At 50.9% G+C, this 13,448-nt stretch overlaps 1 long non-coding RNA gene across 1 annotated transcript; it reads right to left on the bottom strand.

The window, feature by feature from the left end:
- Positions 1 to 6,756: 6,756 nt before the first annotated feature.
- On the bottom strand, positions 6,757 to 7,598 carry LOC116536201. The gene is made up of 3 exons (XR_004262531.1): positions 7,543 to 7,598; positions 7,172 to 7,313; positions 6,757 to 6,862 (listed from the first exon to the last, which is right to left on the bottom strand). It is a non-coding gene; the product is annotated as an uncharacterized LOC116536201 (long non-coding RNA).
- Positions 7,599 to 13,448: the final 5,850 nt, after the last annotated feature.

The following is a 13,448-nucleotide window of genomic DNA, read 5'->3' as shown; positions in this document are numbered from 1 at the left end:
GTGTGCACTTATAGTCACAGCTCCTTGGGAGGCTGAGGTGGGGGAATTGCTTAAGCCCAGGACTTTGAGGCTGCAGTGAGCGATGCTTGTACCACTGCACTCCAGACTGGGTTACAGAGTAGGACTCTCCTTCTGGAAAAAAATAATAAATGAAAATAAAATAAAAATGGAGATTTTTTTGATATAAAAATCTGGCTTTTGGGCTTTCCTCTTGGACAACCAGAAATTCTGGTGCCCTGGGCCAGTACATGGCGGTAGTAGTCTAAAGGAAACAGCAGCTACTCTCCTTACTGGACAGACGCATCCACCCTCTACTGGGTTCACACTGCCTGGGTTGTGCACACGTGGTGGCTTCCTACCCTGGGGGACATTGAGTTTTTCTCCCCTGGATAAATGCCGCCATGAAAGGTAGGGTTAGAAAGCCCTTTAGAAATGGACTTTGACTTTTTTTTTTTTTTTTTTTTTTTTTTGAGATGGAGTCTTGCTCTGTCGCCCTGGCTGGAGTGCAGTGGTGCAATCTTGGCTCACTGCAAACTCCATCTCCCGGATTCAAGTGATTCTCTTGTCTCAGCCTCCCGAGTAGCTGGGACTACAGGCACATGCCACCACACCCAGCTAATTTTTGTACTTTTAATAGAGATGGGGTTTCACCATGTTGGCCAGGATGGTCTCGATCTCTTGACCTCGTGATGCCCCACCTCAGCCTCCCAAAGTGCTGGGATTACAGGCATAAGCCACCATGCACAGCCCGACATATTTTTTTTTTTTTTTTTTTAGCATACATGGAAGTCGAGCCCCAAGAAGATAACCGTCTGTGATCACACATCAAATTACATGCAGAAAATCTGTGTATTTTTGTATGTAAAATGTCAGCATGCTAAAGCTCACTCTGGGGAACTAGTTATAATGCAGCTTCCTAGGCCCCATCTCCAAAAGTTCTGACTCAGTAAGTTTTCCCTGAGGCTGGAGTGCAGTGGTGCAATCTCAGCTCACTGCAACGTCCACCTGCCAGGTTCAAGCGATTCTCCTGCCTCAGTCTCCTAAGTAGCTGGGACAACAGGTGCATGCCACAATGCCCAGATAATTTGTATATTTAGTAGAGGTGGGGTTTTACCATGTTAGCCAGGATGGTCTTGATCTCCTGATCTTGTGATCTGGCTGCTTGGCCTCATAAAGTGCTGGAATTACAGGTGTGAGCCACCGTGCCCAGCCAAATCTTTGTTCTAACAAACATTTCCCCAACCCTGTCCCCTCAGTGAGAGGGGACTCTCTCACTGGTGATCCTGGGACCACACTCTGAGAAATATTACTTTAGTCCCTAAATACTCAGAGTAACTATATGGTGCATTAGCCAGCACCATTGGACTGGGGAGCTCAAAGACTCAAGTTTTCTCTTTGGTTCAGAGTGACCATGGCCAAATCTGTCTTCAACTTATTAAATTTGAACATCCCCCAACACCAAGACTATATATGGGGGCTTTGTTTTTTTTTTTTTTTTTCTGGAGCATTCAGCTAAGCCTCAGTCACCTGGATCTGGGCCTGAAAACTTGATGGATGCCTCAGCTCTTCCCTACAGCTGACAGTGCCAGGTCTGTGTGGAACCTGTTTCTGTGCTTGCTGCACAGGTTTGGATGAAACAAACTTCAGGGTGGGATGGGTTTTAAAGGAGGCAACTTGGCATTCAGCTCTCCCCAGAGCCCAGCTGGACACAGCCCACCCAACCCTCCACCACCGCCTCATAACACACAGGGCTGGTCTGTGATCATGTACAAAGGCTTGCAGGTAAGCAGTCCGACTTACCAGCCTGCCCAGGCGGCGGCTGGGCGACTGCTCATACAAGCATGGAAAGGGAATTGTCCATTCCCTACTGGGCAAAACACACCCCATTTATGAGGAATCAAATCAGTGGTGTGAGTGGGGATGTGCTGGGTTGCAAACTCCTTGAGAGGTGGGGCACGGCTCTCACCCATGCTGTGCTCCCTGAAGGTGCAGATTGGTCCCTGATGTCACAGCACCTGCACATGACCACCATTTGTCACCAGAGAAGCCTCCAAAGAGGAGGAGCTGCTAACCTGGGGAAGGCTTTGGCCACCAACTGGGGAAGGGAACTGAAGATGCCGTGGGACCACCTCTCCCTAACCATTTTCTTGTTCTTGCTACTCTTTATGTTCAGCCCTAAGTCTCACCACAAAGAAATTACGTTAGGCTGTTTAGAGGTCATTTACCTAAGTCAGGCCAAATCCTCAAAAAACACCCAAAGGGAGATGAGCCCATCTCCTGGATGGGGAAATAGAGGCTTAGAACTCATAAGGGGTCCTTCAGAGGGTGGTCCCCTGAATATTTTTTTTTTTTTTTTTTTTTTTTTTTTGGTGAGATGGAGTCTTGCTCTGTTGCTCAGGCTGGAGTGCAATGGCATGATCTTGGCTTGCTGCAACCTCCGCCTCCTGGGTTCAAGCGATTCTCCTGCCTCAGCTTCCCAAGGAGCTGGTATTACAGGCGCCTGCCACCACATCTGGCTAATTTTTGTATTTTTTTAGTAAAGATGGGGTTTCACCATGCTGGCCAGGCTGGTCTCAAACTCCTGACCTCAGGCGATCCACTGCCTTGGCCTCCCAAAGTGCTGGGATTACAGGCGTGAGCTCCTGGCCCTAAATTTCTTTTTTTAAGATGAGATTTCACTCTGTCACCCACACTAGAGTACAGTGACACAATCTCAGTTCATTGCAACCTCTGCCTCCCAGGCTTAAGTGATCCTCCCACCTCAGTCTCCTGAGTAGCTGGGACCATAGGCACGTGACACCACGCCCTGTTAATTTTTGTATTTTTGGTAGGGAAAGGGTTTCACCGTGTTGCCCAGACTTATCTTGAACTCCTGAGCTCAAGCCATCCACCTACCTTGGCCTCCCACAGTGCTAGGATTATAGGCATGAGCCATTGTACCTGGATTTTTAAAAGAATCTTTTATATCTCAGTGAGTTTTATTTTACAAGACTCATGGTCCTCCCCTGACACCCATCATTGGTCAAAGCACGCTGTATATTCTGGCAAGTTTTGGTAGCTTTGACCCTTAGAGAGAAGGACTTGTCTGTCTCATATGATAGCTGTGTGCTTCTGTCCAAATTTCCCTTGTCTTATAAGGACACCAATCATTGGATTGGGACCCACCCTAATCTAGCATGGCTTCATCTTAATTACTAATTCTATCTGCAAAGACTCCCATTTCCAAATAGGGTAATTTCCTGAGGTTCTAGGTATACGTGAGTTGTAGGTCGACACCATTCAACCAAGTACAGAGACCTACTTGAGTGAGGCACTGAAGGTCTTCTCCATGACGACCTGTTGTGGTGAATAAGAGGCAAATAGAGGCTATGCCTTGGGCTCGGCCAGTAGACAAGGGTTTGCATCAGTTCTCTCAGTGACTGATGGGTCACTCTCAGGATACTTGGCAGGCCAGACCTGCCCCAGAGTGGCTGTGGGGTGGCATGTCTCCATTAACAGAAAGTTGGGATAGTGAGGGAAGATGTCAGTTCTGGGGCTGCAAGGCAGTGGATTCTAAGACCTGCCCCATCAAGCCCCCCATGGCTGCCCCAGGAAATTGACCAAGAATATAGCAGCCACATGCAAGGGCTGGCTGTTTCACTAACTAGTAGGGACCTAGAAATCCCAGATCTACTCCAGTTAGGTATTTCTGGAACTAGGGATGTGCCCCTGGGTCAGCAGCCTCAATGTTTCTGTCTCCACTGAAGTTCCCAAGGGGAAAGGGGCTGCTCCCAGCTGCAGGAGCCCCAGCTGCCATAGCATCTCCTCTAGCAAACAGGTCTTGTTTCAGATGCTGCTCTCAGAGAATGGAGCCCTTTGGCATGTGGGTCAGATGTCCTGGTTTTTATTTCTGGGAGGTGAGTGACTAACCCTGGAACCTAGTAAAATCCCGGGATTCTTCTGCTGCTGCCTCTTTTTCTTTTTTCTTTTCTTTTTTTTTTTTTTTGAGACAGAGTTTCACTCTTGTTACACAGGCTGGAGTGTAATGGCGCAATCTCGGTTCACTGTAACCTCCACCTCCTGGGTTCAAGCAATTCTCCTGCCTCAGCCTCCCAAATAGCTGGGACTACAGGCGCACGCCACCATGCCCAGCTAATTTTTGTATTTTTAGTAGAGACAGGGTTTCACCATGTTGACCAGGATGGTCTCGATCTCTTGACCTTGTGATCCGCCTGCCTCGGCCTCCCAAAGTGCTAGGACTATAGGCGTGAGCCACCACGCCTGGCCTTCTTTTTTCTTTTTAAGATGGAGTCTCACTCTGTCACCAGGCTGGAATACAGTGGCACGATCTTGGCTCACTGCAACCTCCTCCTCCCAGGTTCAAGCGATTCTCCTGCCTCAGCCTCCCGAGTAGCTGGAACTACAGGTACACACCACCACGCCTGGCTAATTTTTGTATTTTTAGTAGAGGCAAGGTTTCACCATGTTGGCCAGGCTGGTCTCGAACTCCTGACCTCGTGATCCACCTGCCTCAGCCTCCCAAAGTGCTGGAATTACAGGCGTGAGCCACCGTGCCCAGCCTCTTATGCTTCTTAAAGGAGAGGGAAGGATCAGAAAAGCAACTTGCCTGCAAGCAAGGCTGTGTTCTGGGACCCAGGCAGAGGACACTGTCCCCAAACCATAAAGCTGGACGTGCCGGACACAAGGAAGATATTCAAAGAGCTGGGCTGACTTCCTCTTGACTTCCCACCAAGCCTGTAGGAGGGTTTGATCTTCACAACACCACCATGAGGTAGATATTACTATTTTCCCCATGGATTTGTTAAGGGTCTTGGTTGCAAATAGCAGAATTTTGGCTAATTTAAGCAGCAAAAGCTTTCTAAAAACAGACAGCTCTCTGAATTCAGGGTGAGGAGACAGAAAACTGGGTCTGAGTGGTAGGTAGCAAGAAGTAACCCCCAACCACTCTACAATGCCTTAGTGAGCGTGCAACTGCTTCCACCAACACATGGGTTCAGCCATTGATGTCCCAGAGATCCAGTTGTTCCCGCCACCATGTTCACCAAAGATAAGACAGTGCTTGAGCTAGTGATCTCTCTCCATGTAAGTCCTACATGACATGGTTGCACCAGATTGATGGGATAGAACTGGGGTTGGGAAATTGAATTCTGACTTCTACCTGAGTGAGTACAGACTCACACTGTGGGCAAATGGAGAAATCTCCAGTTACAGAAAGGGGATTCTGAAATGATGGGCAGCCAGAAACAGAAGAAATCTCCCCACATGCCACTCTACAGGTGAGAAAACAGAGAGGTTGAGTAACTTGCCCAAGTGACACAGCTAGAAATGGTGGAGGTAAGATTTGAATCCAAGCCGTCTGGATACGGAGCTGAGATCTATGCGTCAGGATGGGTTTGGTCAGGTGGCGGAGGGAGGTGGAGGGACTCTGATCAAAGGTATAGAAGGAGGGGCAGCTGCTTGCAGAAGGAGCCATTGCTCCCCATATCCTGCCAAATAAAAGGGCAAAGAGGGAGAGGCTGGAAGGCGTGGGTAGAGAGGTACGAGGCCCTGTGGAACTCCTGCTGGCTGCCACCCATCTGCTTATGCAAATCCAGGGCCCAGAGTGACAATGTTCCTGGATTGGGGTCTGTAACAAGGGGATCCTGAAGGGGGCTGGAAGGCCCATGTGTGACCTGCTCCTATCTCTCCTTCTTGTGTTCCCCGCCAGCCCCCAGCAGGCCTCTGGGAACTGGATGTTCTCCCAGTCAGATTGACATTGATGATAAACAGAGACATTCCAAACCTGCAGGAATTGGAACAATGTGGCCAGGTCCTGAGGACTACTGAGGTGACCCTGGGGAAGGCCAATGGGCTGGGGCTCCGTCCAGGCCAGCTGAGGACCCTGAATGTGCTTAGCAAATACTGAGTGCCTACTGTGTGCAAGACGGGGGTGAGGCATTCCTGGGACCCTGCCCAGAAACAGAGGGGGCTGGGTCAGCCCACTCTTGATGGAGTGGAGTTTCAATCTCATTCTCGTCTCCGGCTCCATGAGGGCCCGGGAGGGGCAGGGTGGGGCACTGTGAGATGCCAGCTCCCTGAATGCTGGGCCGGGACGGTATCACCACCCCACCCCTGTCAACAGCCTGACGCCTGGCAGATGGAAGCCAGCTGTCACAGGCTGGGTGCAGAGGGGCAAGGGCCTCCGACACTGCCTTCATGTTGTGAGCATGCATTCCTCCTGGACTGGAATGTGCACTAAAAGGTACAAGGCAAACATCTCGAGAGGAGTTTAATGACTCTGGGACAAAGTGGCATGGTGAAGTGTGGAGTGGGGCAAAACTGCTCCCTCCCCCAAAGCAGGTTCCCCTGAACTGTGAGAAGGACCAGGAGACATGGGCGGAGCTGGAGGAGTTCCCCACTCCTGCCTGCCTGTCTCCTGTCATTTGAGGACGGAGGAGATTCCTTCTCCTACTTCCCAGCCCTGGCTCTTTACTGTTGGGGGACACAGGCTTGTACATCAGGTCCCCACCTTGCCGGCTGCCCTTCATCCCTCCAACGCCCAACCTCTGGGCAGGTGTCGGGGCCTTGTAGCTGCCAACACCCACCCCCACCCATCCTGGGCCTTGGTGTATCCAGATCTGTACAGCTCAGGCTGTGGCCTGCAAGCTATTCACAAACAGTTATCTGTCCTCAAAGAGCTGAGTGCAATTCCCAGAGGAAGGGTTTGGAAACCTACGTAGCAATTAGCCACTGCTGCAACATGTAGGCACAGGGGGGTTTTTATGGTAAATTGTGAAAGTATTGGTGTACGATGAATCATCAATTGAGAACAGATGACTGGTCCTTCACCACAAATCATTTGAAAAACATGGAGCTGAGGGACCTGGGGGAAGACAGCACGGAGTTAGTTTCCTTCTGGGAGCTGTGAGGATCACCAGGCCTCACCTCCTTCCCTCCATCTCTCTGAGCTGAGACCCTCCAGGAACTTCCAGGGGACCTGCCAGGGCTCCTCCGAAAGGCAGGGAGTGGGCATGGCCTGGCTGAAGTCTGGAGGACCCAGGCATCCCTCAGTGGATGCCGGGATCCTGGGATGGGATACATAAGGCAGCTGGCTCAGGGTCTCCTCTTTGCCCTGGGCCCTTCCCTTCCCTCTCATCCCTCTCCCTTCCACCCCCTCACTGGCCCCACAAACCTGGCTGGTGCACTGTGTTAGGCTTCAGATCGACAAGGTCCCTGTCTTTCTCAGTTTAGGTTCTTGTGACTTCGGATTGGAGGTGGGTGCAGGAATGAACCCATGAGTGAATGAACCAGATGATTTCAGGTGGTGTTAGAAGCTGTGGGGAAATACAACACGATCAGTCAAGAAGGGCTCAAGAAAGGTGGGCTTGGTGGGTGCAGCATAGCAAGTGGGGACTGGGCTCAGGGAACGTCTCTGGGACTTTTGAGTAAAGGAAAGGAGTGAGCGGGCAAAGCTGTCTTTTTGAGAAAGAGCCTCAGACGGTGGGTCAAGCCTTTGTTGGGGAGACTGGGTGCAATAACCTTGCTGCATTTGCCTCTACTTACCTGGCCACAGGAGGGAACCATGAGAGGGTGGTGGTGTTTTAAATAGCCTAATAAGGCCGGGCGCGGTGGCTCACGCCTGTAATCCCAGCACTTTGGGAGGCCGAGGCGGGTGGATCACAAGGTCAAGAGATGGAGACCATCCTGGTCAACATGGTGAAACCCCGTCTCTACTAAAGATACAAAAAATTAGCTGGGCATGGTGGCACGTGCCTGTAATCCCAGCGACTCAGGAGGCTGAGGCAGGAGAATTGCCTGAACCCAGAAGGCAGAGGTTGCAGTGAGCCGAGATCACGCCATTGCACTCCAGCCTGGATAACGAGAGCGAAACTCCGTCTCAAAAAAAAAAAAAAAAAAAAAAAAAACATAATAAGGCACAGAGAGTCATCTCAGAAATCTTCAAGGGAAGAAAGGAGGAGGACCAAGAGGAGAAGAAATTGCAGGGGCTCGGCTCTGTAAGTTCAGCATCGGCCTTGCCTCTCTGCTGCCCACACCCTGCAGGAACCAGCCATCTCTGGAGAGAGAGCAGCAGGGCCATCCTTTTCTGATGCCATTACTATCTCCCAAGTGCAGGAGGAGGTGAGGCCCTGCACACAGGGGCTTCCATTCCTAGCAGCGCCCCAGATCTTATCCCCAGTGTGGGGTAGAGTCTATGGCATGAGATTGGTTTATTTCAGGTGTCCCAAGCCTGTGCCCTGGCCATCGCCTCCTGCCTGCAGATCGTGGCATTCATGAACTCTTTCTCTGTGTCATGTGCCCAAGTGTGTTGTGAGATGTGCAGAGATGAGACAGCGACGGGGAGGGGGCGGGGCAGCAGCAGGTAGAGGCATGTCTTGGCCATGGTTCCTGGCTGTGCTTCCCACCCACCTGCCCGCATCTGTCCTCTTGGCTGAGCTGTCTGCTGGCCTCTTTGGTAACAAGGCTCCCCGTCCTGCTCCCCCTCCCCCTCCCCCTCCCCCTCCCGCTCCCCCTCCCGCTCCCCTCCCCCTCCCCATCCTGCTCCCCCTCCCCCTCCCTGTCCTGCTCCTCCTCCCCCTCCCCCTCCCCATCTCCCTCTTCCTCCCCCTCCCCCTCTTCCTCCCCCTCCCCCTCTTCCTCCCCCTCCCCCTCCTCTTCCTCCCCATTCCTTGGAATTTCCCTCCTTTCCAGGTGCTTTGGGGGAAACCTGGGTTTGAGGTCTGAGAGTCAGGGTTCTACAGCTTCTTCCTGAACTAAAGCAGCATTTCGGTGGTCTGCGACTGTGGAACAAATCCCCACAAACTTAGAGCGTCGTGGGCCTGAGCTCTCTGCTCTGTGCCTCTTATCTGGAGGCTCTGGGAGAGAATCCACTTCCAGACTCATTAGACTGTTGGCAAAATCTCATTCCTTGCAGTTGTAGGTCTGACGTCCCCATTTCCTTGCCAGCTGTCATCAAGGGCCACTCTGTTCCTAGAGAGTGCCCAAATTCTCGCTTCAGTGGTCGCTTTCCATTTTCAAAGCCACCACCAGCACACTAAGTCCTTCTCAATGGTCACTTGAACTTAAGTCCCTGATTTGTCCTTCTGCCACCAACCAGAGAAAACATTCTGCTGCTTTTTTCTTTTCCTTTTATTTATTTATTTTTGAGACATGGCCTCACTCTGTTGCCTAGGCGGGAGTGCAGTGGTGCAATCTCAGCTCACTGCAATTCAACCTCCTGGGCTCGAGCAATCCTCCCACCGCCAACCTCCCGAAAAGCTAGAGCTACAAGTGTGTGCCACTATGCCCGTTTAATTTTTGTATTTTTTTTTTGAGAGACAGGGTTTCACCATGTTGCCCAGGCTGCTCTTGAATTCCAGGGCTCAAGCGATCTGCCCACCTCTGCCTCTTAAAGTACTGGGATTCCAGATGTGAACCGCACCCTTCCATACACTACTTCTATAAAGCTTATGTAATTAGGTTAGACCCACCTAGATAAGCCTCTTTTGATGAACTCAAAGTCAACAGATAAATCCCTTTTGCTAAATAAGGTAATAAACGTAATATGGTCACAGGAGCGATAGCTTGGTATATTCTCAGATTCTACCCTTCCTCAATGGGGGATTACAGAAGGGTCATGGGGGCTGATTCTTACAACCACAGCAGGCAGTGGGTCCCTAGACCTCCTCCATCAGGGCTGTGCTAGCCTGGGGTATGAAGTCTTGGGTTTGAACTCCTACAGCTGCTGTGTGACCCTGGACAAGTTGCCACTTTCCTCTGGGCTCAGTTTCCCTATCTGTACACCTATGAGACTGGATTCACAGAGCTTCCCCACCTTGGGTGCCCTTGGGAACCACCGGTGGGAGCTTTTTAAAAATATAGTGCCCAGGCTGGGTGTGGTGGCGCATGCTTGTAATCCCAGCACTTTGGGAGGCCGAGGCAGGCAGATCACCTGAGGTCGGCAGTTTGAGACCAGCCTGACCAACATGGAGAAACTCTGTCTCTACTAAAAATACAAAAACTACCTGGGAGTGGAGGCACATGCCTGTAATCCCAGCTACTCGACAGGCTGACACAGGAGAATCACTTGAACTCAGGAGGCAGAGGTTGCAGTAAGACACAATCACATCATTGCACTCCAGCCTGGGCAACGAGAGTGAAACTCAGTCTCAATAAAAATAAAATAAAATAAAATGTAGTGCCCAGACCCCATCCTCAGGGATTCAAGCTTAATTGGCCCAGGGTTGTGGCTCAGACATGAGTTCATAAAAACATCTACCCAGGTGATTTGCGGCCATCAGTCAAGGCCGGGAACTGCAGGGTTGGAAATGCTTTAAAGCAGTGGCTCTCAACCTTGGTTGCATACTAGGATTCCCTGGGGAGTTATTTATTTATTTATTTATTTGTTTTTGAGACAGAGTCTCACTCGGTCTCCTAGGTTGGAGTGCAGTGGCACGATCTTGGCTCACTGCAACCTCTGCCTCCCGGGTTTGAGTGATTCTCCTGCCTCAGCCTCCTGAGTAGCTGGGATTACAGCGGCATGCCACCACGACCAGCTAATTTTTGTACTTTTAGTAGAGATGGAGTGTCACCATGTTAGTCAGGCTGGTCTTGAACTCCTGACCTCCTTGTCCGCCCGCCTTGGCCTCCCAAAGTGCATGAGATACCCCGCCCAGCCAATATATATATTTTTAAAGACCAGTGCCAAGGCTCCACCCCAGTACCTGACTGAATTGGTCAGAAGTGAGGTCTAAACAGCAGCATCTTTTAAAAGTTCCCCAGCTGTTTCCAGTGTGCAGTCAGACGATTCTAATTCCCAACCTCCAACCCTCTTCCTCATCACGGGGTGAGATGGGGTCAAGAAAATGCCAGAATAGGCTAGGCACAGTGACTCACACCTGTAATCCCAGCATTTTGGGAGGCCGAGGCTGGTGGATCACGAGGTCAGGAGATCAAGACCATCCTGACCAACATGGTGAAACCTGTCTCTACTAAAAATACAAAAAAAATTAGCCAGGTGTGGTGGCGCACTCCTGGAATCCCAGCTACTTGGAAGGCTGAGGCAGGAGAATTGCTTGAAGCGGGGAGGCAGAGGCTGCAGTGAGCCGAGATCACACCACTGCACTCCAGCCTGGGCAACAGAGCAAGACTCCATCTCAAAAAAAAAGAAAGAAAATGCCAGAATAAAGGAGGAAGTGGAGACAGGGAGAGTAAAGTGTCCTGGGTCAGCCCCAAAGACCCCTCCGTGGAACTGTCGTCTTCCTCCAGAGCCCCTCAAAGAGAAGCTCGCTTTAGGACAGGACCTTAAACCTGTCAGTGCCTCTGTGCTCTGCTCTTTGAAATGAGGGCTTATTATGCCCCAGTTTCACAGGATGGAGGATTAAAAGTGATCATGTCCCTTCACTTGAGGTCAGGAGTTTGAGACCAGCCTGGCCAACATAGTGAAACCCCATCTTTATTAAAAATAGAAAAATTAGGCAGGCATGGTGGCAAGTGCCTGTAATCCCAGCTACTTGGGAGGCTGAGGCAGGAGGTTGCAGTGAGCTGAGACAGCACTGCTACACTCCAGCCTGGGTGACAAGAGCAAAACTCCACCTCAGAAAAAAAAAAGTGCTTATGTCCCTGAGTGCTTAGTGCACTGCCCCAAGAATGGCATTACATGCAAACTCTTGGAAGCTCCTTGGGGCAAGGCAGAGGGTGCACAACCGAATCAGATCTCCACAGCCCCGGGGAAGGAAACCAATCTTCTCTGCCACTGAGATCTCAGCTCCAGTGCTCCCCGGTAAGCCCTGGAAACCAGGCCCCAGCCCTATTTTAAGCGTGGCCACTGCTCATTCTGCACCATTTCCTTCCAAACAAACAGCTTCCCTTTGGGGAGGTTATTGGTGTGCAGCCCAGGGTGGGCAGAGCCGGATTTCTGCCTTGGGCACTCCCCAGTGGTGGGAAGGAGGCCAGAGCCAGGGCCCTAGCAGGGCTGCTGGAACAAGACTGATTTCTGGCAGGGCGTGGTGGCTCACGCCTGTAATCCCAGCACTTTGGGAGGCTGAGGCAAGTGGATTGCTTGAAATCAGGAGTTAGAGACCTGCCTGGCCAACACAGCGAAACGCTGTCTCTACTAAAAATGCAAAAATTAACCAGGTGTGGTGACCGGTGCCTGTAATCCCAGCTACTCAGGAGGCTGAGGCAGGAGAATTGCTTGAACCTGGGAGGCAGAGGTTGCAGTGAGCTGAGATTGCGCCATTGCACTCCAGCCTGGGTGACAGAGTGAGACTCCATCTCAAAAAAAAAAAAAAAAAAGTATCTTCTTTATTGACTTTTTTTTTTTTTTTTTAAATGCCCAGAAGGTGTTGGTTGAATGGAGGAACAAAAGAAATTTACAAAGAACTTCAAAGCATGAAGTATGTGCAAGGCACTGTAGGGGCTTAGAAATTATGCGTCGCCATACTTTGAAGGCAATACATGGCAAGGGATATTCCTTTTTTTGGGGATGATCCAGGTGAATGGCAAGGGTTATTCTAAGTGCTTTGCATATATAAACTAAATCTTTCCACAACCCTAGGAGGCAGGGAGTAGTAGTAGTCCCATTTTACAGATGAGAAAATGAAGGCACAGAGAGGTTAAATGACCTGCATAAGGTCACACAGTCAGTCAAACCCAGGCAATAGCCAGCTCCCTAAGCTATAGTATGTCTATGGGGAAACATGAGGTGTGATGCAAACTTAGCTGGGTTGCACAAGGAAGAGAAAATCCATCTCCTTACACTGTGGCCACACCCTCATGCCAGAGATGAGGCTGCTACAGGCGGAAGTGTGTGACAAGGAATCCCTTCAGGAATCCTAAAAGAAGCAGCATTATCCCATGGTAAGTACATCAGAAGCACAAAATTCTAGGACCCATGGCTTCTCACCAGGCCAGACTCAGTTTCCCCATCTCCAAAGGGCAACAGTGACAGGATGGTCCTGGGCATTTCTCTCCGTTTTATGATTCTATGAAGTGACAAATGGGTGCCACCCACCGTCCCAGAAACTCCTGGGGTGGGCAGGATATGGTGGCGAATGGGGCTCAGACAGCAGAGAAAGGCATCGGAATCTAGGTGGGAAATGGGGTTCAGGTGGAGGGGGTCCACAGCTGTGGCTTCTGTTTGCCTGTGCCCAGTCCCCCTTTCTCTGCTAGCTGGATACATTCCCTTTTGGGAACTACCTTTTGGCCATGCTGTGCAGATCTGGGGCAGAACTGTGACACTCTAATAAGGGGGTCTGGCTTCCCCATGACCATGGGGGTGGACACGTGACCCAACCTAAGCTGATCAGATCCTCTCTCCAAACAGGAGCCCCAGCCCCAGAGAACCAGGGGTGATGGAGGAAGGTGGTCCCCACTTCTGGGCTCTTCCCAAGTCATGCAAGACCCTGTTTCTCCTGTGGCTGGGGAGGCCTTTGCCCCAGGCAGAATCCTCAGAGGGTGGCCCCACGGGC

This window comes from Sapajus apella, unplaced genomic scaffold, assembly GCF_009761245.1.
Source record: "Sapajus apella isolate SASKATOON/1434 unplaced genomic scaffold, GSC_monkey_1.0 scaffold99, whole genome shotgun sequence".
NCBI lineage: Eukaryota > Metazoa > Chordata > Mammalia > Primates > Cebidae > Sapajus > Sapajus apella.
The sequence above is the reverse complement of the archived record's forward strand: the minus strand, read 5'-3'. Positions and strand labels throughout refer to the sequence as shown.